Below are 26857 nucleotides of genomic sequence, written 5' to 3'. Positions count from 1 at the left end.
AGATATAGAAAGAAAAACACTGTTACAATGTAGTCATTTCATAACACAAGCACACTTCGTACATTGTATTACTTCAGCATTACCAGCAGCAAAGAATCCTGTGGCACCTTATAGACTAACAGATGTTTTTGCAGCATGAGCTTTCGTGGGTGAATACCCACTTCTTCGGATGCAAGACCGAAGTGGGTATTCACCCACGAAAGCTCATGCTGCAAAAACATCTGTTAGTCTATAAGGTGCCACAGGATTCTTTGCTGCTTCTACAGAACCAGACTAACACGGCTACCCCTCTGATACTTCAGCATTACCAGTTATACGTTTTTCCTCCATGATACTTTTAAACATTTATAATAAATCAAGATAAATTATAATTGCGGTATTTGTAAATACACTGTTAAAAGGGATAATACATGTGACTGCTGAAAATAATATAAGAGTTTTAAAATATACTTCTCTCTAAACAGGTGTGTACAACTCTTACCCCAATAACAGTCTCTACATTTAATTAGGGTTTGGAAATAACCCCTCCTCCCACACACATTTTGGGGGGGGAGGAGGAGAGAGTGACATGCAGAGTTTTAAAATTATATTTCTTTGTTCCAGCTTCTGCCTTCATTTTCTGACATAGTGCTGCTCTGAGCATATGTGGTGCAGAAGCCATCAGTGCTCAGGCAGCCAGATCTTCCCAGCAGAACATTGTTGCTTTCCTCTATGGAAAGTCTAACAGTGCAGAGGCAAATTCTCAGATTATAAAGGTACACAACAAGGTGCAAGGCAAAGCAAGAGAGCTAAGAGGGGCAATATTGCCAGCTTCAAGTGTTCAAAAATATGGAATCAGGCACCAAAAAAACCTGAAGAGATTTCTTTTAAATATCATGATTAAGCCTTATTAATTTGAGATTTTTATTTTATTTACCTTCCGCTTTTTGAATCTTTAAGGATTAATTTGACCTCAAATTAAAATGACAAATTTCATATTTGGAGAAGAAACCCTGGTTCTAGTTTTACTCACAAAGCCCTAGCTACAATTCAAGGATTTGTTGAGGGCTGAAATGGGTATAACCAGAGAGACAAAGTGGGTGAGGTAATATTTTTAATTGCACCAACTTCTGTTGGTGGGAAAGACAAGCTTTTGAGCCACACAGACCTTCTTCAGATCTGGGAAAGGTACTCTGAGCATCACAGCTCAAAGGTATTACCTCGTCCACCTTATCTGTCTAATATCCTGGGACCAACATGGCTACAACTACATTTCATACAATAATGGGTGTAACCACACATTTTAAATTGAGAACTTAACATGAGGCAGACATTTGAGTCTTAACTTCACCAGAAGGGCATCAAATTATATGCTTAGAGATGACACTACTGCATCAATTACGTCATCCACTATCCTGCCACTGCAATACAGTATTTGTAAGGAACAGATACTCAGTGTGGAAAAGGTTAGATAGAAATTAGGTTGAATTTTACACACACACTAAATTTAACCTAAGAGATTTTACATAGAAGATTCAAGTTTCTTTAAATAAACACAATCTCTAACTTTTTTTTAGCACATCAGTCTAATAAACTAAATATATACATATAGCTGGTCTTAAAAAAAAAGGGCTACAGGGGACTAGGATTAAAAAAATCTTTACACAGTTAAAGGGCACCAATATAAGGGAAATGGAAGAACTGCTTGAGAAGGAATAATATGTAACAGGATGAAACTGAGCAAAAGAACTTTTAAAGCTGGACAGCAAGAAAAAGTTTTAACAACGAGGTCAATTAGACCATGAAATAATCTTCTTAAGGAAGTGATGGAATCCCTGCTGCCAATGTTATTTAAACTTAAGACAAAGCACTTGAAAATGTTATGCAGGGCACCATCCTGCTGATAAGGACATGGAGTGGGTAATCTTATAGGACTTTTCCATCTCTAAATTCTAGGATTTTATGAGTGATCAAACGTCATTTAATTAAACTTAATGCATGAGATACTTCATTCTAGTCATCAATTGGGAAATGTACTACAAACTCAAACCTTTATATTCTCAGTCAATTCACTTACACTATTACTGAGAAATAAGGAGGAAGGAGCAGGTAGAAGAAGGTAGCAGAAAGCATTAGATTATTTCCTACTGTGCTGTTACATTCACTTCCTCCTCCAGTAAATAAAAGCGATTCAACATTCCTCTCTGCAAACTGAGTAATATCTGCCTTAGACCTAAGAATCACAGAGTCAAAGTTCTCTTCTATGCTCTGACATCACAAGATCACTCATGCAGGCCAGGAGGTTAAGTACAGCTTTGGGAAAGCAGCAATATCCATAAAGCATATTTAATGTGAGTTTTTTCCCTTCCATATGTGGCTCTGGTATGACTAGCAGAGGATCCAGACATTTCACATGAAGAAAGCTACACTTCTGGAGCTTTTCTGATCAGCTTGCCCTGATCCTTCAGCATCACCATACACACATGAGAATGGCCATATTGGTCCAGAAGTGGGTTGCTATAACCATTTGGAAGCTGGTGACCCTAGACTGCTACAAGTCCTTTGCTAACTGGTTTGGTGCAGGGGCGGCTCCAGGCCCCAGCACACCAAGTGCGTGCTTGGGGCGGCATGCCGCGGGGGGGTGCTCTGCCGGCACCGCGAGGGCGGCAGGCGGCTCCGGTGGACCTCCTGCAGACGTGCCTGCAGAGGGTCCGCTGGTCCCACGGCTCCAGTGGACCTCCCAGGAAGTCCACTGGAGCTGCGGGACCAGTGACCGGCACAGCGCCTCCCGCGGCGTGCCACCATGCTTGGGGCGGCGAAATGGCTAGAGCTGCCCCTGGTTTGGTGTTGGAAAGTCAACTGTGGGTAAAGTGGTAGCAAAGGTTTCTGAGGCAATCAGGCATGTGATTTACCCAAAAGTAATGGGCATAAACAATATCCCTGAACTAATTGCTGGTTTTGAAAGAATGCTAAGAAGGTTCAGTTACATTCTCAGTAGGTCCAGAATGGTTCTTAAATGTGCGTTTGTCAGACTGAAATACCGCTGGTGCTGTTTACAGACACCTTTAGATGCCAGGGTCATCAATGCAGTCCTCATTGTGGCTTGCTAGGCTCTTCAACATCCTTGTGAAACCAAATGTGAGCCATTTGCCCCTGATTATGGAGTTCTGACAGTAATGGATTGCTGAACTAGTACACTTATGACAGCTGGAGCATGATGCACCTGAGCAACAGAAAACTGGGATACTCTGTGTTCCCACATTATGGATTTGGATAGGCCAATGGAAGAGGGAGAATAGTAAGTTTATGAATGTTTTTGTACAGCAATATTTACAGTACATGAGGTACTATCACATCATGCAATAAAAGGGGATACTGTCACTGTGCACAGTGAATGGGGAGTTGATTGTTATGAATTTTGCATAAGGATGAGATGACTTTTTGGAAGCAGGCTGCACATTTACATTATGGATTACTGTACACAGATGTATAGAAAGACTGTTAGAATACAACCTCCCTGTTGTGCCTTACCATGTGTTGATCTTTATTATTCAAAACACACATTATATGATGTGACCTAGCAATGGCAATACGTTTTCTTAATTAAATAAAATCCTTTATTTGTGTACATGGATGTATTATAAACAAACTAAAAATCTTACATTACAACTGCCATTAGAACACCAAAACATTAATAAACCAACACCAAACCAGTAATAAAATAAAATGCATAAACCAAACACTGAACAGTGCAAACAGTGAAACCACTGCTATCAAAACAATCCCCTAAATTGTGCGTGTCCTCTGGCATGTTTTTCCTTCCCTTCCTTTAGGATGCACTTGGTGCCACTGCACAGGTGTGGAGGCCTGCAGGTTGGCCAAGGTCAGCACGGTGGTTGAAGTATGCAGGAGAAAGGGGGCTTGGGTGGGGGTGCAGGACAGCAACTGTGTAGATTTGTCCAGCAGCTCTTATGTCCCAGTTGCATATGCCATCCAACCATGGAACTGTCCAAAGTGTTCCTGGTCTGTAGTGTGTGGTACTGTGGAGGGGACTTAGGCTGAGGCACAGGCGCAGCAGGAGTTTGCGCTTTCGCAGCCATTAGCAAAAGCTGCCTCTCAAACAGGTCTTTCTGCTACATTCGGTCTTCCTCCCTCTAGTGATGTTCCTGTTCCAGGATTGTGATGCTCCCTCACTGCAATTCTGTCCTTAAGCTCTGCAGCCTGCTTGTGACTTTCCACATGATGTGAATCCTTCTCTTTGGTACTGCACCTACTTGCTGGCCCTGTCCAGAATGTCAACCATAAGTTCATCAAGGTAACACTTCCTCTTCAACTGATCCATGAGGGTTCTGAGACCCAGCATTCTGCCTAAGTGTGCCTGAGCTACTGAAGTAGAATGGCCAATTCAGGTTGAGGGACCTGCAAGCAGACATAAAACAGTACATTATTGTCTCAATAATTCAGATGGTTCAGTGCATGAGCACAGGAAAAATCCTTGTGAATGTAAGGGTCAAAAAAAAAAAAAAAAGAACTTTGTAAAACTAAACTTCAATATATTGAGAGAGGAACTCTTCAGATACTAAAAGTTCCATGGACACAACCTGGTTAATTGCCGTGAAAAAAAGAGTGCACAGAGAATGATAAGTTAAAAATCAAAATTGTTTTTTGTTTAGAAATTGCCAACCACCTTGGGCTTTTTTGGGTGTGTCTATGAGGGGTTGGACTGTAGCTTACTACTTAAGGCCCTCTCTATCATTTCATGCGCTCACATTTTGGAGGACAAAACAATTCTTGTGGTTCCAGAACAGTAAAGGGATATTTTATTCCAAGCTGTTCATTGCAAGCCAGCTGTATGTGCCACAGAAGTTTTCAAATGTATGCTGACTGAACAGCATATTTATGGGTGGACTGGCCTGGTCATGTACCAAGGTGAGACTTGCAAAATATGCCCTTCCCCAAAATGTCTCTGCCTATCTGGAACTCTTGCTACAGGAAAAGTTTGCAGCTATCAGTACCTGGTATTAGGTCAAAAGTCATGGGGCAATCAACAGGATGTTATGTTAGCACTCACATGGATTACTGCCTCCCCACAGCTTCTGATGCAGCCTGTTATGACTGCATGCTAACACATATGCTAATATGGACTTGACAAGAACTCCACAGCAACATTCCATCCCCTCGGCACAGTTCTGAACTGCATACAACCCCCCAACTGTATTTTGGACAAATGCTTAAATGTACTGCATTTCACTCTCCCTCTCAATACAGTTCACTGTTTACAGGAAGCTTGTTAAACCATTGGGCTAGTACAGAGCAGCATAGTAACAGGGAAAGCAATATAAGGTTCACATTTTAACACCCTGGCACATCACAGCATGAATGTGTGAGTTTCTAATAAAACTTTGTTTTTAAATGCTTTTTTCACAGTTTGTACTTCCCAATCTCCATTTTGAATTCCAGATGGTATTGATAATGGAGAGGGGAGCAAGGGGGGTGCTAAACTTCTGGCATGCAATCAACCATCACGGATCATGCTGCTACCAGAGGTTGGTATTAACTTTTGCATTCATAACTCCTCCCATTATTACATTAATAAAAACAAGACGACAAACTTACCATGCTCCGGGGGGGACTTCTGTCTCTTGCATTTCTGCTGCCAGTTCTATAGCAGGCTGCTCCTCCAGGGGTGACATCAAAAAGTTCCTCCAAGTAGACACCCAGGATGATCTGCAGCTGCTCTAGTGACTAAGCCTCCTTGGGAACTGGGTTCAGCAAATCACTTCAATAGCTTCATCCGGTGCCTGCTGGCTTCCAGTCTTATACTGGATTCATGGGTGAGAAAGTCACCATCCCAGCTGACCAGGCTGTCATGAAGAGTTGGTGGCTCTGTGCTTTGCACAGTACCAAACACCCAGTCAAACTCCTCAGGATAGAGACAGGAAGACAGCAAGTTCCCATCACTGGCTTTCCAATAGTTGGTCTTGAGCCACTTAATCCTCTCCCTGAAGTGGTCACTGGTCTGGTGAATCCCCAATGCTACCAATTTCTTCTCTATTTCCTGGTACAAGTAGTCATTCCTGGAATTTTTTCTCACCTCATCAGATTCACCAAAATGTAGCTGTGCTCCCATGACCAGGAGGCAACACACTTGTCAAAGGACTTCTTCTGGTCAATGGCCATTGCAAATGCAGAAGACAGTTCAATGCATTTGCTTCTCAGCAATCAGAATAGAATGGATGATTTCAACACAACTACTGTACTTGAACAAGGGGAAAACGGGTGTGCTTCTGTTTCCGCTGACTCAATTTGCTATGCTTGGGATGGAGAGGACAAAGAACACTGGCCTATGAGACTGCGGGATAGCGTTGGCGGACTCTGAGGGCCTGAGTTCAGGGGGGCCTGCCCAAGCTGCATTCATGCTGCAAAATAATGGAGCTCAGGCCTGAGCTCCTAAGGGACCCTGGCTCAAATCCTCCACCCTACCTGGTCCTGGGTCTCAGGCCCAAGTCAGATAGAATTGTGCATAGATGGAAGTGGGATTTGGGCTTGAGCCTGAGTCTCAGTTTACACTGCAGTGTAGACATACCCTTGGATCCCCATTAATAGTTATGGGTTATGAGGAAGTAGCAGAGAATTACCTTTCTAGAGCTGCCAGAAAAAAAGCAGACCAATTACTTTGTCACAATTACTTAAACCCTTACAATCAATCAAAAATTAAGGTAACCGTATCTCATTGTGATTCCTTAACACCATCTTCTTGCCAACCAATAGTGCAATTTCCTCATACTACTTGTCACATGCTATTGCTACTGCAGTCCTCTTCCAACAACAGGTTACATCACTGCCAAAGTCTCAGCTTTCAGTTCTACCTCTCAAACCGCCTCCTACCCATGGCCTTCCCTCCAAAGGCTCACAAGCTGTTCCAGCTCAGCTGATACACATACTCTGTCTCTAGCCTGATTCTTTCTGATCTCAGAATATTACTTCATTTTCCTGCACTCTGGAGATTACAGAGCCACTAGTGGCTCCACGCTGAACTGAGCAGCAGAGCCCTCTAATGGCTAGATCCTTGCCCTCTAACTCAGCCACGGTGAAGGGAAGGTATTCAACAATGAGCCAGAAGGTTCATTACAATACATTTAGACACCAAACATATAATCTAAAAGTACTGCATTCAACATTTATAATGCTAGATTTTTGAGAGGCCTGGTTCAATGGTTGCTATCTTACAATGAGATTTAAAAAAAAAAAAAAAAAAAGAACTGCATCTGTGACTTTAGAACCTTAGTATTTCCTAGAATGCTTGCCCAAAGGACACTTAACACATTGCCTCTTATCAAAATAAAATAAAACCACAGTCTACAAAGTGTCACAAAATTTCACAAATTAAGAATTCAGATATCATTCATAAAGAAGTCAGACTTTTTTTAATCTAATTTGGTTTCAAAATATTTTCTGGGAATATAAATCTTTTATGAGATGTAATTAATCATTAAAGAATATTTTAACTTATAAGAAATAATTATGTAATCAGTGGAAGAATCCAACACATCTCAAACCATATTTTCTTTTAAAATGCTAATTTAAGCAGATTTAGCTCAGACAAGAACAAAAGTAGAATTCCCAATACAGACAATTCAAAGTGTACACACTGATAAAGTTTCTACATTCAAAAGATCTTTCACTATTGATTAACACGTCTTTTCAGGAAAATAAATCTAACTTCCACTAATATGCAATAGAAAACTAAGGAAGTTGTAAAACTTCAACTGGACTCACTCTTCACAGTGAAAATAGCAATAAAAATGAAGACTAGATAGAAAGATATGGTAATTTAGACATAAGAACTGCCATACTGGGTCAGACCAATGGTCCATATAGCTCATAGAATCATAGAATTCAAGATCAGAAGGGACCATCTAGTCTGACCTCCTGCAAGATGCAGGCCACATAAGCCGATCCACCCACTCCTGAACTAATTCTCTCCCTTGACTCTGCTGTTGAATGCTCCAAATCGTGATTTAAAGACTTCAAGTAGCAGATAATCCACCAGCAAGCGACCCCTGCCCCATGCTTCGGAGGAAGGCGAAAAACCTCCAGGGCCACTGCCAATCTACCCTGGAGGAAAATTCCTTCCCGACCCCAAATATGACGATCACTGAACCCCGAGCATGTGGGCAAGACTCTCCAGCCAGACTCTCTGGAAAAGGCTAACAATATCCCAACATTGACCCTTTGTACTAATTACCAGTGTGGCACGTTATTGACCTATTGACTAAACCCGTTATCCTATCATACCATCCCCTCCATAAACTTATTCAGCTTAATCTTAAAGTCATGGAGGTCCTTCGCCCCCACTGTTTCCCTCGGTAGGCTGTTCCAGAATTGCAGTCCTCTGATGGTTAGAAACCTTCGTCTAATTTCAAGCCTAAATTTCCTGACTGACAATTTATATCCGTTTGTCCTCGTGTCCACATTAGCACTGAGCTGAAATAATTCCTCTCCTTCCCTGGTATTTATCCCTCTGATATATTTAAAGAGTGCAATCATATCTCCTCTTATCCTTCTTTTGGTTAAGGAAAACAAACCAAGCTCCTCAAGTCTCCTTTCATACGACAGGCTTTCCATTCCTCGGATCATTCTAGTGGCCCTTCTTTGTACCCGTTCCAGTTTGAGTTCATCCTTCTTAAACATGGGAGACCAAAACTGCACACAATACTCCAAATGAGGACTCACCAACGCCTTATATAACGGGACTAGCACCTCCTTATCTCTACTAGAAATACCTCGCCTAATGCATCCCAAGACCGCATTAGCTTTTTTAACGGCCACATCACATTGCCTACTCATAGTCATCCTCGTCTGTTACTTCCAACTGGTGCGTCCCCAGCTTATAACTAAAATTCTTGTTAGTCATCCCTAAATGCATAACCTTACACTTCTCATTATTGAATTTCATCCTGTTACTAATACTCCAGTTTACAAGGTCATCCAAATCTCCCTGGAGGATATCCCGATCCTTTTCCGAATTGGCAATACCTCCCAACTTGGTGTCATCCGCAAACTTTATCAGCCCACTCCTACTTTTGGTTCCGAGGTCAGCGATAAATAGATTAAATAAAATCTAACCCAAAACCGAACCTTGAGGAACTCCACTGGTAACCCCCCTCCAACCCGACAGATCACCCTTCAATACGACCCTCTGCAGTCTCCCCTTTAACCAGCTCCTTATCCATCTCTGGATTTTCATTTCGATCCCCATCTTTTCCAATTTAACCAGTAATTCCTCATGAGGTACCGTATCAAACGCCTTACTGAAATCAAGATATATTAGATCCACCGCATTTCCCTTGTCTAAAAAATCTGTTACTTTCTCAAAGAAGGAGATCGGGTTGGTTTGGCACAATCTACCTTTCGTAAAACCATGCTGTAATTTGTCCCAGTTGCCATCGGCCTCAAGGTCCGTAACCACTCTCTCCTTTAAAATTTTTTCCATGACTTTGCATACTACAGATGTTAAACTAACAGGCCTGTAGTTACCTGGGTCACTTTTTTTCCCCCTTCTTGAATATAGGAACTATATTAGCTAATCTCCAGTCAAACGGTACAACCCCCGAGTTTAGAGATTTATTAAAAATCATCGCTAACGGGCTTGCAATTTCACTCGCCAATTCCCTTAATATTCTAGGATGAAGATTATCTGGGCCCCCTGATTTACTTCCGTTAAGCTGTTCAAGTTTGGCTTCTACCTTAGATACCGTAATGTCTACCCCCATATCTTCATTCCCGTCAGTCCCTCTACCACTATTCCTTAGCCCTTCATTAGCCTCATTAAAGACCGAGGCAAAATATTCGTTTAGATATTGTGCCATGCCAAGATTATCCCTAATCTCCACTCCGTTTAAAGTTTTAAGCGGTCCCACTTCTTCCTTCTTGGTTTTCTTCCTATTTATATGCTCAATATCCTCTTTTACTGTGTCTCATTGATTATCATCATTCAACCAAGTTTCTGTGATGCCTATTATATTAATATCCCCACTTAATACCAGGCACTTCAATTCACCCATCTTAGTATTTAGACTGCTAGCATTTGTATACAAGCACTTATAAAATTCTACACTTTTTAGCTGTCTGCCATTATGTGATGTAATTGAATGGGATTCTTTCATTTGACTATTTCTCTTCAATTCCTACTGTACTTTATCAACTTCACTCTCCTCCTTTCCAAGATATAGAGAATCTCCATTAATAAATCCTTCCCTAAGGGATCTCTGTCCAAACCATGTGCTCTTCTGTACCTCTTGGCTTCCCCCCAGCCCTTATTTAGAAACTCCTCTACAACCTTTTTAAATTTTATATGCCAGCAATTTGGTTCCATTTTGGTTTAGGTGATCAAAACCCCTTTTAACAGAAAGAGTAGCGAGACGTACTTGTTTGTCTTGAAGAGTCTCCATCTGAGACATGCATCACTTATTTTATTTATAGGCTTTCCATGGAGAAGTGCCTATAGATGAATATCTTAGAGAACTTAAATGAGAGTTCAGAATAATAGGAGTACAATGGAGACAACAGCCTGCATTTTAAATGTAGTGTCCTCTTCCTGTTTTTTATTTCAAGGTGAAACAAAGTGCACATTACCAACAAATCTCTTGAGGGTATTAATGTGGTCAATAGCCTTTCAAGGAACTACACATGTGAACAGACACCTAAAAGGGATGGGGGGAGTTGTATATATTTTGCAACTTCATACTATAGTGCAGATTTGTTAGAAGCCCTTCTAACTTCAAAAATTATACTTCCCTCCCCTCAGAAATTGAAAGTGTTATGTATGTCAACAGAAAATGACACACACAGCAAAGATATACATGTGATAAATTTAATCTATCAGCTATTTCTGAGACCCTGATCACCACATAATTTGAGTGCAATCATTACATGAATGTTTATCCTCACAACATCCTTGCATCATATTTGTATCAAATATACATGCTGTAGTATATAAAACACATATACCCTATATACATATATCACACACACTGTAGTATAAGGGCAAGACTTTCAAAAATAGGAGCCAAAAGTTAGGCTCCTCAGTGAGTGAGATTTTTCATACATGCTGAGCACACAACAGCTTCCATTGATTTCAGTGGGAGCTCTTGAATGCTCAGCACATTGGACAGTCAGCCCATTTATTTAAGAACCTAAGTTTAGGCTCCTATTTTCTGAAAAATCTTGGTCTACTCACCTACCCATGTGGGAAGATAGTCCCTTATTCCTCAGCCTCTGAATCAGCTCCCCAGGCTTTATACCTGGGCTTTTGTGTTCCTTCTCTTAGCTTTGCCTCTTTGCAGTCCTTCTAGAGCTCACCAGAGGTAAGCTGAATGAACACAGTAGAAACAATGGCTCAAAATTCACTCAACAAGAGATCCTCAATAGCAGCTAGGATGTTTGTAGGGAAGTAAACCTGGAACTGGGAACACAAATCAAGTTATGGAATATGGAGAGGTAAGGTTCTGGCAGGGGGAAAACTAGCTAGAAATCTACAGATTCTGCTGGGGCCAGAAGAAACCCACAAAGCCTAAACCTACACTGACATCCTAGGTTGTACATAGAAGAGAAACTCTAGCAAGGTAGGCATCTCCATTGGGCAACAGGAGTCGTCATGCCAAGAAAAGAGGAAGTCCAGCTGTCTAGGATAGGCTCTACTTGTGCATTGCTATTGGTGGCAGCTGAATCCTCCCTACTCATTGTGCAGCACATCCTAAGTCCAAAATACTTCAGTTTTGCAAGAAAGTCATTTTGTAACAATGCTCACAGAAGCCATGGATTCCATAACTTCAAGTCCTCGTGTCAGCCCACACACCTTGAGTACTTTTCTCACTACACAGCTACATTAGCTATGTATACACACACACGCGCACACACACACACACACACACACAGCATAGCCTCTTAGTTGTGCATTTTACAATCTCAGTGAAAAAACACATGCATTAAATATGTACAGCATAGGATTTTTGAAGTGTCATAACTCAGTCAAATCCTAACCAAAATGTCACTGAGCCACTAAAGGCACTTCTCAGTAAAGATTTTTAAGCCAAATTTCAACTTTCTATCTCTAGTCATTTGCACTGTAGAACTTTTAAAAAATTGCAATTTTTAAAAAGTAGGTAATACTAATTAGGCCCCCTTTTGAATGCATGATAATACATTCTTTAATTATATGATCACATACTATATTTTCCCACAGGCCCCTGTGGCAGTGCACAGGCTGGACCTGCCCTGGGAATGAATCATGCTTGTGTAGTGAAGGAGACTGCGGTCTTTAGGAACCATGCCTCTCTTTGCAAGTGGGTAGCAAATGAAGCATGGAATCTCAGGAAGAGAAAGGACAGTCTTATGGTTAAGATAATTGCATGCTTCCCTGGAGAAATGGATTCTACCCCATCTCTGCCACAGAATTCCTAAGTGATGCTAGCAAAGTCATTTAAACCAAAACTTTTCAATGGTGGTCAGTAATTGTGAAATAAACACACTCCACTTGAGATCCCGGGTTCTGATTTTCAGAAGCGCTGAGCATTCACATCTGCAAACTGAAGTCAATGGGAGCTGTGCTTGAATATATCAAGTGGTATAGAACGCTAAGTACTCTTAAAAAAAAAAAAAAAGGTCCCAGGTATCTCACATTGGGTATCCAAAACTAGTGCATACTTTTCCCTTTAAATTTCTTTGCTTCATCCCCACTTTACAGATGTAAAATGGACAGAATAGCCCCATCACCTTAATGAAGATCAATTTGTTAATATTAATAAAGAATTCAGATACTATAGGGAGTGCCATAAAAAAGCCGATGAGTAAATAAATAATTCTGTCTTCAGAACCTTAATTCTGGCATTTCCTAACTTTTGAGTACCTAATTTTTCATGCTTAATATGTTCTTTTACCATAAGACTTTGGTGTGCATGCGCATGTAATTTCCTAGGTTTCTAAATAAGCAAACTTGAAAAACGGAAATTCCATTATGTGGCATCATATCGACACCCACATAGATCATTAGCAGAGTTGGAACCTTCAGATCCACCACAAAGACCTCTGCCACATGAACTAACAGAGTAACTGATAGAGGTAAGCTGTCATCCTGTACATGGACCAGCCAACAGAAGGGGAAGTACTTTATCAGTAAGTTTCACAAATATCTGCTGACAGCAGAGGAATGACGAGACTCAGAAATCCAGGGTCTGGAAGGGAGTTGTTTTCTAGTGGGCACAGACTTCTTCCCATTTTCCTCAAGCTTGACCTCTTCTGCCCTGTCCTCTCCAACCCTCCATTCCTGCCTCAGTACCATCTCTACCCCACCAGTGGTTCTTCATCCTAGTCCGTCTCCCCATTCCAGGCTCCTCATCTGGTGTCTCTCTCCTCCCCACCCTCCGCCCCACAGCTCTTAGTCCCAGCCTCTCTCTCCAAGCCCCTTGTTCAATCTTTCCCCTTCATCTTTTTGTCCTAGTCTCTCTCCCCTCTCCCAAACACACAAACACATACACATGTTCCCGGTCAGTCTCCTTCCTCAGCAAGTCCCAATCACCTGCTGTCACCAGCTCTGTCTCAGTCTTTCCCTCCCAGTCCCCTAGTTCCCACAATTCCCATATGTCCCAAACCCCGGTCTCAGTTTCTCTCCCCACCTCCACGAGCCTCTAGTCTCAGTCCCCCTCACCCTTCATCAGCTCCTTCTCCCAATATACTTTTATCCTTTCCCCCGGTCCAGCTTTTATTTTATCTGCATTCAAGACAGCCATCTTCCTCATCCACACTGCCTGGGCACCAGCAGGAAAGTCACTGAGTGCACAGGAGAGACAAGCTCCCTGCTCTCAGTTCCAGCACCTGGCCTCATCCAGTCCACACAGCCAGGAACAGCAAGGAACTATACAAGGAAAGCCCTGGGCTGGAGCATTCTCAGTTAAAACACAACAAAAACAAACAAAAACTAGGAAGTTGGAGGAAGGAGGGTGACTGAAAACACAGGGCTAAAATGGAAATTGTTATGTAGATAACTTTGTTAGTCATTGCTGCTCCTTCTACATTACTAGCTCCCAGATCAATGGCTACTATCAAAATATATTGATGGAGGCGGAAGGGGAGGGGCGGGGGGAAAAAACCAGCAAAGTTCTTAGGTATTGTATAGTTGACCAACATCTACAACTGTCACTACTGAAGGCACTTTGACAGCAAATGGCTTAATACATTTGTTCGTTTCTATTCTTTAGCTATTCAATGCTTTTCATTTTGGAAGTTGGGGGGGGTTGTTTTTTGTTTTGTTTTTTAAGTACTGTTGAGCTGGTTATTTCGGGGAGATTGTAATATTTCTGCTGCTTTTGTGAATGCATGTAAATTGTTCCCATGATGTAATAGGAGTTTAAACCAAGCAAATTAGTAATTAGAAAAAGCTTCTAGTATTGCACCCATGAATATTTTAGGTGCAAAATTCAAGCTAAGTATTCCACCATTTAATTCAAATAATGTTTAAGTATTGCAGCAGACATTGAACTGGCTCACAAGCTACTCTGGCTCTTGTAATATCTGGAATTTTGAATTAGACAAGTATTTTAACAGTGTTTTTGTTTTAAATTGGAAAATGCAGAATTATGATTTGTTTGCCTTTTTTTTTTTAACCTCTCTAAAGCCAGCATACTGATGATACTATACCAAAATACTATCTTAGCGTTTAAGTTTTCAGTTCTCCAAACTGGAGCATCGTGGGGCAAGCAAATGTAATCCCTTGTGGGGCTGGAGGGTTTGGAGCAAAGGAAGTATAAGGGAGGCCCACAGAAAGGAAATGTAGAAGTTATTTTCTGCACCATATATAGAATTTTCTGTAACTTCACTTTCATGATTTTGTTTCTGATATCTGATACAAGAATCAACAATTAAAGGCTGGGGGTAGAAGTTTATATATCTGCTAAGGTTAAGCATACAATTAAACTAAGTTTGGCCCACTATGTGTAGATCCTGTTTGATGCACAGGGTAGGCACTAAGGTTTCTGATGTGTGATCAAAAAATATATATAGTTACATGTGTAGCAATCTTTGTGATTATTTTAACAACCTGAGGGACCAAGGGAGGAGCGTGGGGGGAGGGAGGGAGAGGAGGAAGTCAGAAATCATTATTGAATTCAATTGGCTCAAGGGGGAAAAATACAATTGTTAACAGTTTCCTTTATATCTAGCCTTCACTACACAGTCAGTGATGAAAGCTGAATAAAGTATTTCAAAATAGTAAATCCATTAGGACTTTGAGCTAAACAACACTGATAAATCATGAAAGATAGACAAGCACAGTGTAGTATTAAAAAAATAGTATATAAATTAAGTGTTATAGGGAACTACATAATTTAAGCCTCATGTTTCTTCACAGGTATAGATGTTTTCCACTTGTGTGAATTCAATGCATTCTCAACATTTTTATTAAAATATTAAAGCTTCTTTGAGCTTAGGGTATGACGTAAGTAACACTTTGTTAGAGCGAACTGACATTCTATATTGAATATGAATTTCTTCCCCACATTGGACAAGTGAACTAATGGAACAGATTCTCTGATCCTGGAGGGGATGGGAAGGGAATACTTTAACAACTTTCCGAGACTTGGGAAACTTTGGCCTAGTAATATTGTGGCATGTCAGGAATAAACTATGACATGCGCCTGCTGCATACTAAGCATGTTTATTCCTTTTTTCTGAATATATTTGTTTCACCCAGCCCAAATTTAGCATTGTATTATGAGATCTTTTATTTGATTTTTTTTCAATAAAGTTTCAAATATTTTGCAGTTCTTCACTTACGTACTTTACATATTTTTCTAATATGTTAAACTGACTGCTTACATCAGCATGAGTGTTATTTCTCCCTTTCAAACTCAAGGAAGATGGTTTGTGAGGCTGTACTTCATCTGTACCGAGCAAGTAATAATCACACAGTTAGAGATGGACACCTAGACCATTAGTCCAATGCTCCAAAGGTGAATCCTATTTATTTCTCCCATACAGAGGTTAATACGCTTATCAATATGGAAAATTTCCTTTCCCTTCTAATATAAAAAGGAATAGACAGTGTTTGTCAAAGATTCAAAAACAGCCTTTATTCCTACTTGCATTGCTCTACTGTAGGGAATTATCTACAGACATTACAAGTCAGTGAGCATTCATTGACAGCATTTAGGGTTACATTTATATTTTGTTCAGCATGAGGCTTTAGATAAAAGTCTGCTCACAATCCAGTTACGGAATAGGTTTTAACAATCTGACATGCTGATTTTAGTTACTAATTTAGTAACAAGTGATTCAAACACTTGTAACTGTTTAATCCTACAACTTTTTTTTTTTTTTTTTTTTTTTTTTTTTTTTTACACATCTAAGATGGTCATCAATTCACAAAAACAAGTGGAAAAAAGATCTCAGCACTAGGGTTTACAAGATCACTCATATATATAGATATATATATATATATATATGAGCTATTAAAGTGAGGGTTTGGTTTGCTGTCCTGCTGTTCAGGAGCTCAACATTCAAAAAAGTTACCTCTGGGCTTCTACCCTTCCATCTAGTAGAATGATATTTGTGTTACAAAGCTAGGGAAGGCTGGCGTTGAGTTAGTGATCAGGGAGAATTCATGGGTCAAGATGTGGGGGAGGAACTGAGACATCATCTTAAGAAAGTCAGAGGGTCCCAAACCACAATGGAAGCCAGACACCTGGATGTAGAATTAAGCTAGCCAGAGGACTTGGGTAAGGCCCCACATTTACAAGAGTTTCCTATCCTGTTTGTAACCACAGAGACCCAGAGGAGAATGGTTGGATTGTTCCATCGCAAATAATGCAAAATCCCACCATCTTTGAAGGAAAAACTCCCTGGGTGGCTTATTTGGCTCAGTTCAATACCATAGCTCAAATGAATGGCTGGGAAGACAGAAACCCTTTTTCTGTCAAGGAACCAAATTGAATGGCCCAGCTCTGATGGTGCTATAGAAATTACCCCTCGAAACCAGAAGAATTCTCCAAATCTGATCCAAGCTGTTGATATGTAATTTGGAGCTAGCCATCAATCTGAGCTAGCACCTACAAGGAGAGGAAAAGAATGGACTCTACCCAAATTGACAAAGGACCTTACGAGATTTCTGTCCCTATCATATCCAGATGCTAATGGGGACTTCCAGGTAACACTGGCAATGGACCAGTTTATAGATACTCAGCTTGACTAGGACTTGCAGACCTACATCAGCAAAAGGAGACCAAAGACACTCTGAGGCTGTGGAATTTGCCAAGGAACCAGACTGTTTCCTTGCAGCAGCTCCTCTGAAGAGGAAGCTGCCACTATTAAGGAAGATGGAAGCTGATCACTAAAGCCTGGTAAATACAGCTGTCTAATCTGTATGATGGACCAGATGATTCTAATCTGCTTCATAACATTTTTGAATTATTAGAACAAATAAATTCAGTTTGTAAACAAGGGAAACTGACAATAAAATAAAAATTAAGAGAAGCAATTCAATTAAATACTGGTATTGTGGGGGAGAAAATGGCCATAAAAATGGACACTTATAAGGCAGGTCAGGACAAAGCATCACAAGTTCCTATTGCAAGTATCTTGCCCAGTTTGGGATACGGGGAACACCATGATGAAGGGGGAAAACCTGGAGGTAAAAGATCAGCTTCACAGTTTGTGTTTAAATCTGGGCAGCTGTACAATTGTGGGAATTTGGCTACTAAGTGTATAATGAGATCTGTGAACTTCATAGGAATAAGAGACACTGACTCAAACATAACCATTATTAGACCAGACATGCTAAAAAGGTCAGGGAACAGTGAATCCAAATCTGAACAACCTATTTAGTCTCAAATGGAGACACTGACTGGTGAACATGCACCCACTGAAAACTGGGTTTGAAAATTGGACTTCTGCCATTCGAGCAATAAGTTTGGGTAGTCAAGATAGTGGAAGAGCTAAATCAGTTTGGATTTCATTATAGCTAGCAACTGTGTAATAAATAACAGAAAAGATGTCCTACACATTCAGGCTGTGGAAATTCCATTTAAGATGTGGCTTAGTTGAAGTAAATGATTTGTAGGTAATTGTTTTGTAATGAACAAGTTTTCCTGCCTCCAGGGGCAGAAATCAAAACAACACCTATTTGTTTTAGTAGTTTTCCAGCAGAGGAAAGATGGGGAGTGGTTGAAACCTGCTTTGAGACCAAGAGTGTCCGGGGAATCTTAGCTGTTGAAATTATTGCAGATCTGATTCAAGAATGGATTCCTTTTCATTTGCTGAATGTTTCTGACAAGCAGCAAATAAAAAAAGGAAACCACAGTTGCAAAATGTGAATCAGTAGATCTAGAAACTACTGGTATAGAAGAAAACTAAGTGTGTGGGGGGAGAGAAGGTGAGCTTCTAGAATTTCTAAACGACTTCTTCTGGCACAGGGCAGCCCACTGAAGTGAGAAACAGCAGAATATCTAAGATACTTTATGATTAGGAATCAGGAGCCATTTGCCCAATTCAACAAAAATATAGGTTGTACTGAATGGTTGAGTACAAGATTGACACTGGGAGAAAACCAGACCATAACAACAGCCACCTCACTCTTTACCAATAGCAAAGAGGGAAGAGGTGTAACAGGCCACGGAGGAAATATATCAAGACAACATAAATGAACTTTCAACCAATCCCTGGGCCTCAGCCATAGTCCTGGTAAAAAAGATGGCAGCACCAGATTCTGTATGGAGTACTGAAAACTAAATCCATTTATTGTAAAGGATTCTTATCCAGAGTATCATCTATTTGTAATAACGGATGCCATAGCAGATTCAATCTGATTTTCCACACAGGATATGAAGAAGGGGTATTGGCAAGCGGAAGTGGATTCAAAGGATAGTGAAAAGACTGCTTTCACAGCAGGACAAGGCCTGGGGCAATTGAAAGTGAGGGATTGCACCTGCCACAAAATGGAGTCTACTTGCATAGCATGCCTCTGGCTGTTTGCTGTACTAGATGATATCCTGGTGCATGTTAAAACCCTTTGAACGAGAACCAATACATTTACAAATGGTCTGTGATAAGCTAAAGTCTGCCAATCTCAAGTTGAACCCAATTTGAGTTATTTCAAAAAGAGGTAATTTACCTCGGGTGCACAATTAGTGAGGGGAACTGTTCAGAACTGGGCCACATGCTCACAGATGTGCAAAATGTTATAGGGCCCTGCTGCTCTTACAGATGTTTTATTTGTAGGTCTGTCAATATTGCAAAAACCATTGCATAAGCAGGTGAAAAAGGGAAACCATTTCAGTGGTCATCACAGTATGATTTGGCATTTTCAGAGTTAAAAAGAAACAGTTTGACAGTCTGTCATGATCTACCCGTGTTTCAAACCCCCTTTTGTATTGGACACAGATGCTCGTTGTTCAGGGATAGTATTGACACAAGAACTATTTGAGGGATGGAGGCTTAATAAAGCAAAAGCTTACATTTTCTAGAGAAATTATTGCACCACCTGAAAGGAACTTCTGGCAGTGGTTAACTCTATACAACATTTTCTCCACTATTTGTATGGGAGGAAGTTTGTGGTCAGGATAGACCATGCATCCTTGCAATGACTTTTTAGATTCAGAAACTCTGAGGGGCAAATTTCCAAGTGCTTGAAAAAAAACTACAGTGCTGTGATTTCAGTCATACACAGGCCTTGGCACACACATGGTAATGCTGATACATTGTCAGGAGAAGCAGCACCCGAAACACAAGCACATGCAAAGACCTAAGTAGAAGCAAATGCAGGGGATACCACAGCATAGATTTGTGGAGCCGTGAGAGAGAGAAAGCAGCAGCAAGAAACACCACAGAAATAGAGAGAAGGAGCAGAAAGCCAAGGAGACAGCCAGAACAAGACCTGGATGTGTGACTCTGAGAAAAAGCCTAGAGAGCTTTTTGGGTACAGTTCTGACTGCACACCAGTCCTAAGCCTTTTCTCAAAGAAACCATCTCCTGTTTGGTTCCCTACTGTGTTGGGGGAAATTCTTTGTAAACAGGATTGCATTAAAGAAATACTCGACGCCATCAATCTCACCTCTTACTGGAAAAACCCATACGACACTGTATTTTGGCTAACCACTCAGGTCAAAAACCAGTAGCACTACATTGCTAGGGCAATGCACCCAAACACTGTCTGGAGTGAAAACCTTTACAGGTAAGAGAATAATTCAGTCATTCCTTCTGAAAGAAAACCAACAAGCGCCGGGAGAAACGCCAGTGCAGTGAGCACAACTAGGGAAACAGAAGGAGGCTACTTACTTACTTCATATTATCAAAACAGTAACACATGAAAATAGGAAGCTCATGAGTACTCAAGGAGCAAGAACCACAGGAAAAGGGGGGAAAGTTGATATTTTCAGCCTTCTGGTCAGATTCTACTCTAGCACACACAAAAAAATTTTCCCCAGGATTTAAAGAAAATGATTGGCTTAACAGCTACCATGAACCTTTAATTAAAAAAGCATTAGTGGGAGAGTCTCTGCTGTGAAGCTTATATTCTAGCCACATGTCACTAAAGTATTTCTTCAGTTGAAATACCATTGTAGATATTTCATCTGTATCTGGGCAGTGGAGGAAATAATAGATATCAGATGCCAAAATGTCCAAAGATTCCGGGATATCAAAGATTCCATTTAGAGGGAGATAGAAAGGAAAGGCTAATACAAGATACTGAGAATCCATTCTTATAGAACACAGTTTTTTAGGGGAGAGGATGTCTGTCTTGTTTTTGTTTTAGTTTTAAAAGAGATCACAATTGTCCCTACATTTATTATATGCAAGCAAGTTCATTTCAGAGCAAACTCTGAATGTACAATTAGGAATTTACCCTGTGTGAGTGTTCCAATTACACCACTCATGGAAAAGCTCCAGTTAGTAGTGGAATTTAATTTAACACTTCAAGTAAGAAACTGTTTGCTGAATGGCTGTGCATACTTGTATCCATTATTACTTTTCAAAACAAAATTTAGAGTGCAAAAGGGAGGGTAGAGGGAAGAGTTGGCAAGTACAAATGTGAGTGATGAGAGTTATACAAGTTGTCTCAAGCAAAAAAATGCCTAGAACACAACACTATGTTCTGAACACTGGACAGTACAGAATACTGCACAGTACTTGACACTGGTGCTTCCTCTTAGAAAAAGCTATTGAAGTTTCTATACCCTAAGTATTACCGCATATTGTGAATTAAATTGACAGGAGGAGTTCAGAAATCCTGTATAAAGTGTACAAGGTCTGAGCAATCAATGCCAAAGCAATGCAGAAGATAAAATTGTATGTTAAACATATATTACAGGTCTGGTTGATAAAGGCAACTCGGTTAATATAGTACACTTGGATTTATCCAAGGCATTTGACTTAGTACCGCATGACATTTTGATTTAAAATCTTGCATTATATGGAACTAATAGGGCACATATTAGATTAAATAAAAACTGGCTTACTGACATCTCATAATGTAGCTGTTAATGGGGAGATATCAAGAAGCCAGGCCATTTCTAGCAGAGTCCCCCATGGATCAGTTCTTGGTCTAATGCTATTCAGAATTTTTGTCACCTAGACAATATAAAATCTTGGCTGGTAAAGTTTGCAAATGACAAAGATTGGAGAAGTAGTAAGTAATGAGGATGACGGACAGGTCATTGTTACAGAAATGTAACAAAATGCATTTTAACATAGCCAAATACAAAGTAATACATCTGGGAACCGAGAATGCAGGCTATAGCTACAGGATGGGAGACTACTTTGGAAAGTACTGACTTGAAGAAGAACTTTGAGGTTATTGTAGCCTTAACATGAGCTCTCAGTCCAATGATATGGCAAAAAGGGCTAATGCAATCCTTGGATGTATAAAAAGGGAATATCAAGTAGAAGTAGGGCAATAATTTTGCCTCTATACACAGCATTGCCAGACCACAATTAGAATATTGTGTCCATACTCCAAGAAGGGTGATGAAATACTTGAAAGAGTTCAAAAGAAAGGCCACAAAAATTTCATCAAGGGGTTGGAAAAGCAAGCCTTATGATTCAAGGCTTAAGGAATTCAAACCATTCAGCTTATTGGAGACGGTTGAGAGGTGATTTGATCACTGTGTATAGGGAATCACACATGGAAAAGATATGACAAGAGGGGGCAGGGTTTTCAATCTTGCAAACAAATAAGATTTAATGACTAGATGATGAAATTTGACAAATTCGTCCTGGAAATAAAACGCAATTTCCAAGCAGTGAGGGTAATTAAACACTGAAACAGCTTACCAGGAACATAGTTTACTCGCCAATAAAATTAGCTATCTTTCCAAAATATATGCTTTACTCCAGCTTCTGACAGAAATTCTACAGCCTATCTGTGCTTCCAGCCTTGCAGTCTGTGAATCTATGATCTTCCTGTTGATTCTCTTTCTTCATGGGTGATGGGGAGAACAGGATTGCCTGCATTGCCCTCAACATGCCCATAACACTTGCAGCTCTGCATTAAGACAATGACGATAATCAAATTGCCTGCAGAGATAAGGAAGTTTTTTCCCCCCCGATGTACAATTGGTCAGATGTATTCTGGGGAGTTTTTCCACCTTTCTCTGAAGCATCAGAAATTGGCAACAGCTGCAGATGGGCTATTGGACAGCACATCTAGGTGGCAGAGAATCTCTCTTAGTTGCCTATCTGGTATGTCTTGCTCAAATGCTCAGGATCAAACCGATCACCAAATCTGGGGTCAGGAACAAATTTTCCTCAGATCAGATTGGGAGGGATCTTTGCGGGTTTTCACCTTCCTCTGCAGATTACCGACTAGAATATCTCACCTAATCAATTCCCTGGCATTGCAGGGGTCTCAGACATTGGTGGCACCTCTGTCTCTTCTATTCTCTGCTTTTGGCATAACAGTTTAGTTTTCTGAGGACTGAAAACATTTAATCTAACTAAAGTTATCAGGCTCAATATAGGGGTAATTTCAGTGAAATTTAATGACCACCTTGTCTGACTTCCTTTATATCACCAATCTAATAGCCTCTTCTGACCTTGAAAAATATTTTTCAGGGATTTTTATTTGTCACACTTTAATGCTAAAAAGTTTTAAAAGAGATATGTTTAATAGATATAAGCATGTGGCAGACATGAGTCGTATGTGTTACTAAGGTTACTAAGCACAGTAGATGGTATTATACTTGGTTATAAGCCATCTGTTGATCTGCTGGATTGTAACAATCGACTAATGTATTAACCGTTCATTAACCCTTTACAAATGTACCCCTTAATATAAAAGTCATACTTTACATTACACAGTAGAAACCCTATCCATTCAAATATGTTAACTTTATAAAGGCATCTAATGAAGTCTTCCGTCTCAAAGTAAATACTACATTAAAAGGATCTCTTTCAGAAAGCTCTGAGCATCATAAAAATTGAAATATTTTAACAAATAAAAATACACTTATGAAACCAGGAAGGCACACCTTGATTTAAACATATTGAGACAAGAGGTTCCTAAACTGTAGCCTGCAGACTGCTGTTAGTCAATTAAACACTCAGTCATGGTTTGCAGAGAGCTGACTGATCAGACGGTGCTGACTATACACCTTACTGCAAACTGCTCAACTGTATTAGAAGACAGCTAAAATACACACGTGAGGAAGGGAAATTTTCTGTAATATTTTTTATGATTCCTATGCACATCTCAGTTTCCCTCTGTACTTTGTATTGCTACCCAGTGGTTGCAGAAGGGATAAATCTGCTCTCGGGGCAGAGCAAGAGACATGAAGTGTTGTGTAACTATCTGGGGTGGAACAAATGGGTCATTAAAGGACAGGCTGAAACCAAACGATATCAATAGAGGATCCACAAAGAAAATGGGAGCCTCCAAGGACTGAACAATTGACACCTAACAATGGTAAACTCTGACAGGCAGAGCATGTGAACTCAGCATGGGTCAGCAAGAGTTGGACAATGGACTGAAAGGTGTCAGGTGGCTGAAATAAGAGTTGGCTGTTGGAGTGACAGAGTTCTTACCTGGGCCTGACTCACAGCGTGACAGAAGCAGAACCAGAAATGGATTCCATAGCACTGTGGCTGGCTACAGGGCCAGCTCCAGGCACCAGATAAAGAAACAGGTGCTTGGGGCAGCTAATACCAAGGGGCGGCACTCCGACCGCTATAGGGGCAGCAAGTCCTGGTCTTCGGTGGCGGGTCCCTCTCAGAGCAAAGGACCTGCCGCCGAATTGTGGAGCGGTGTGATCACGCTGTCGCAGCTTTTTTTTTTTTTTTTTGCGCCGCTTGGGGCAGCAGAAAACCTGGAGCCGGCCCTGGCTGACTAACTGCATGGCTTGGCCAGTATGGATTATGTCTTAACACCTTTACTTCTCTAAGCCAACCTAAGGTCTTCCTGATGCTGTGTTCCAGTTGACTAATAAATCCTGCTCTGTTTTGAAAAGGCTGCCTGGTGTCACTGAAAGTATTTGCTGATGTGCATTGGTCCCTGAAGAGTGTAAAAGTCTCCAATCAGTAATCTATCTCAGTTGGTTGCTATCGGCAGAGTTCTTGGTGTGAAACAGGAGTGCCAGAGTCCCACGGCTCAGCCTCCGAGGTGTTGAGGCTGTGCGGCTTACCCTTAAGGAAGAGTAGGACCTCTTGAAAGTCTGGCACAATGAAGGGATTCTTCCAAGGGACTCTTTAAAAGCTGGGGAGTAGTACAGATCATGTGGATCCATGACAACATACTTAAAATATTTCCCCACATATGCAACTATTGTTGCTACAAAGATGTTTTTGTGATTGGAAATAGGAAAGAAGATGGTTCAGGAAATCTTGAGAGGCACGAGACACTTTCAATTAACATATGGGCCACACTATGAAATGTGAGAACCTGTATACTAACCTTTCTTTCTTAGTGATGTGAGTTCAAATCTGACACTAGTCACCCAACAGCTAAACATCTCAACTAAATTAGGCAAACTAGCATTTAATGAACTTCAACATTTGCAGGACAACACTGGGTAGCAAATTTATTACTTCTGCTTGGGTTGACCCATCACAGAAAGACTAAAACTTCACTGACATTTAAAAAAAAAAAAAAAAAAAAAACCTTTGTGAATTATTCAATTCTTGCACTATGTAGTAATTAGAGCATTGTTTTCACATAAGTAATACTAATATAAGAAAAGAATTGTCAAGAGTAGATTTACTTATTTAAGCATGTAATATGCTGATTAAAATGTCTTTCTGGTTTAGGAAAAAGAAGCCAAGATAAATTATTTCTGTCATTTTTTTGTATCTATTATAAACAATGCATATTTTCTTATCTTGTTGGTCATCAATTTTCCTGGCATCTTGAGACTTTTAGTACTTACTTGAGGTTCAAACAGCGATCATTTATTCTAATCAGATATTATAGCTTCAAACCTCCAAATCCTCTGCAGGTTAATAAACTATTATTAATCCACAGAAAGCTACTTCAGAGAGAACTCTTCAAGTGCAAAAGGATATTGAATGTATGAAAAGTAGCAGATATTGAGATGTAAACAAGCAGTCAATAGAATATAATTTTCTCCAATGACCATTAGCTGTGTTGACAGACTGATTAGGAGAGCACACATGCTCAAATGTGAATGTTTCTGCTCAGTAAATTCTTTGCATCCCTTTAAGAAAGCAAACAGTCAACATGACTTCTGATAGAGCAATAGTATATCCTGAAATTTAACACACACACACTCACACTCACACATAAAAAAAGGAGTGGGGGAAAGAGGGGTTGGGAGAGGAGCAGAAAATTATCTACTGTTTAAAAGAACTTTTAAGGTGATGCCACCAGCCATCATCAGGCCCACCTGTCCTCCCTTCCCTCTGTTCACACAGCTGCCTGCTGACTCTTCAGTTTCAGCTTTGCTGCTACTGTTACTAGTACACACACTCTTGCAGATGATAGGTAGGAGAGGACATTTTATATTGTAAGCTCTCAGAGGCCGGAACCATCTCTTTGTTATGAGACTGATCCATGACTGGGGCCCCTTTGCATTAAGCTCCTTCCAGATCAGTGCATGAAAGAGGTTGTCATGTTAATGTAATAGAATTTCAGCTAAACAGTAGAATCTACTATATATTCACCATGTTGTTAAATGCAAAAAAAGACACCCACACTAATCTTTCACTTATAGTAACCTAAGGTTACTTTGCTTAAGAGACAGTTAAAGTTTTCAGAGGGAAATGAATTTGTTAAGTGGACATTATCCTTTTAATGCTCTATGGTGTTCTTCAGAGAGCCTACATGATTCTGTAATGGTTAGAAATTAGCTACTGCCAATTTAAACAATATAGTTTCTTACTGAGTATAGTTTGGCCATAAAAATTCATTTTTGAACAATAGTTATATCTCAAAGTTTTTATCTGCAATTATTTTTAGATGCACATAAGAGGAAAGAAATCTGAAAGTAATAGAATCATAGATCATAGAATATCAGGGTTGGAAGGGACCTCAGGAGGTCATCTAGTCCAATCCCCTGCTCAAAGCAGGACCAATCCCCAACTAAACCATCCCAGCCAGGGCTTTGTCAAGTTGGGCCTTAAAAACCTCTAAGGAAGGAGATTCCACCACCTCCCTAGGTAACTCATTCCAGTGCTTCACCACCCTCCTAATGAAAAAGTTTTTCCTAATATCCAACCTAAACCTCCCCCTCTGCAACTTGAGACCATTACTCCTTGTTCTGTCATCTTCTACCACTGAGAACAGTCTAGCTCCATCCTCTTTGGAACCCACTTTCAGGTAGTTGAAAGGAGCTATAAAATCCCCCCTCATTCTTCTCTTCTGCAGACTAAATAATCACAG

At 40.4% G+C, this 26857-nt stretch overlaps 1 protein-coding gene across 7 annotated transcripts in view; it reads right to left on the bottom strand.

The window, feature by feature from the left end:
• The window catches only part of CPEB3 (cytoplasmic polyadenylation element binding protein 3), a 191083-nt gene that overhangs the window by 128765 nt on the left and 35461 nt on the right, over positions 1 to 26857 (bottom strand). The window lies entirely within an intron of this gene.

The sequence above is a fragment of the Mauremys mutica genome, chromosome 7 (assembly GCF_020497125.1).
Source record: "Mauremys mutica isolate MM-2020 ecotype Southern chromosome 7, ASM2049712v1, whole genome shotgun sequence".
Classification (NCBI taxonomy): Eukaryota; Metazoa; Chordata; order Testudines; family Geoemydidae; genus Mauremys; species Mauremys mutica.
The sequence above is the reverse complement of the archived record's forward strand: the minus strand, read 5'-3'. Positions and strand labels throughout refer to the sequence as shown.